The sequence below is a fragment of the Parus major genome, chromosome 27 (assembly GCF_001522545.3).
Source record: "Parus major isolate Abel chromosome 27, Parus_major1.1, whole genome shotgun sequence".
Classification (NCBI taxonomy): domain Eukaryota; kingdom Metazoa; phylum Chordata; class Aves; order Passeriformes; family Paridae; genus Parus; species Parus major.
In genome coordinates, this window is record NC_031796.1 from 1,890,220 (window position 1) to 1,892,139 (window position 1,920).

Sequence of the window (1,920 nt, forward strand, 5' to 3'; positions counted from 1 at the left end):
AGGCAGCAGGACACTGGTCCCAGTCCTGGGAGGCAGCAGGACACTGGTCCCAGTCCTGGGAGGCAGCAGGTATGTCCTGGCTGTGCTCCAAACCTGGACCAGGACAGCAGTGCTTCTGCTCTGCGCTCCAAGTGAAATGGGCACCATGTTCCAGGCCAAAACCAAAATGGAATTTTTCTTCCAAGCCTAACCCAAGTAATCCTTGAAGGCTCACTGACTTCATGGATTAAAAGACTGACTTGGAAATCAGCACTGCTTTGCCTTGTTTGGGGTTACTCAGAGGCTTTTGATTCTGCTGCTGAGCTGATGAGAGCAGGTACTTCTGTGTCCCACGCAGCTGTGGCTCAGTTCTTTTCTGTCCTGTCACTGCCATTGCTGTGCCTGTGCTGCAGTGAGCCCCTTTGCTGGCCCTGTGACTACGTGAAGCCAGTGCTGTGGCTCTGGGGCTCTCCTGGCGTGGTGGCTGCTGAGGCAGGGCCCTGTGTGCTGGCACAGAGAGGACAAGTGTGTCCCTGGCCTCACAGCCTGCCCTGAGGAAGGCTCAGGCTGCCAGTGGTGGTGAGGATAATGGAGTGTGTTCCACAGCAACGTGGCCTCTGCCTCGTGCTGTGGTGTCTGAGCACGGCCAGAGGACCACGGAGGGGCTGAGCCCCAGGCAGGGTCTGCTGCAGAGGAGGAACCAGAGGCTGGTGGGCGCTGTCTCCCATCAGCAAACTGACTCAAGGAAGAGGAGAAGACGAGGGTGAGGTGAGGTGAGGTGAGGCTGGCAGCAGGAGTGGAAACATTGGGTTGAATCTCCAGCCCTGGTTCTCTTGGATGCCTTGTCCTACTCAGCACCAGCCCCGGGCCTGTAGCCAAAGTGGTGTGTCTTGTCTACCCCGAGCATGTGCCGCGTGGCAGGATGGAGCACCGAGTCCTTCTGGCTGCCTTGTTCTGCCCATGCTGTGGCCAGCACTGTGAGGCCAGCAGGAGCTGGCACTGGGGTGGCAGAGGGCAGCTGTGCCTGCCCAGCCTGGGCACTGTGCCTTGGCAGCGCTGATAGCAGGCTCAGGTCCTTCTGTCTTTGAGGGAACCTCTTGGGAGCTGTGCCTCAGTTTATCTGTTGGAGGCAGAGATTGGGTGATCCTGTGGCTGGGGATTCATTGGCTCAGGGCTGTGCTGAGGTACAAACTAAGAGCTGCTTGTTCACAGCGCATTGGGACCTGATCCTCATCCTGAACTACATCTCCATGCCTGCCAAAGTTTTTCTGCTGCTACACAGAAGGACGTGTTTTCAGCAAAACCTTCCATGTGGAAGACTGAAAAAAGTTAAATAAAAAGTAACTCCAAGCTTGGAATGGTGCTGCCAGGCAGAATGTTTACAAGGAAGCAGCCTGATAAACAAGGAAAATTGGTGAGTTGTAAAGAGGTGAAATTGTGCAGTGTGGCAACAATTCCCAGCTTGTCAGAGCCTCACAGTGGTCACAGCCACCTCAGGCTGACTGCAGGATCTCCGTTTTTACAGGCAGCCTCAGGAAGCCAGGCTGGACTGAAAAAGTAACGGAATTATGTGGAACTTGTCTGAGTGAGTCACTGACCCCACATCTCCACAAGTTCTTTCAGGGCACTGCTGTGAAGGACAGAAGAGGCTGCAGCTTAGAGGAGATCTGCCCTTTCTGGTCACCAAGGGTTTCAGATCTCCTCCCCTAGCCTCTCCCAGTCTTTTGTACTTTCTGTGCTAATCCATCCAGTGCAGCATACACTGACAGAGGCAGGAGCTGGAAAGCCTGCTCTGAAAGCCTCTGCATGCTGCTGGAGCAGCTGCAGGCATGAACCTGAAAACCGTGCTCATCCTCCTTGGTCTGGCGCTAGCCACAATATTCGCTTTGGTCTGCGTGCTGCTGACCAGAGAAAGGACCCCCAGAACCTGCCAGCACCTGC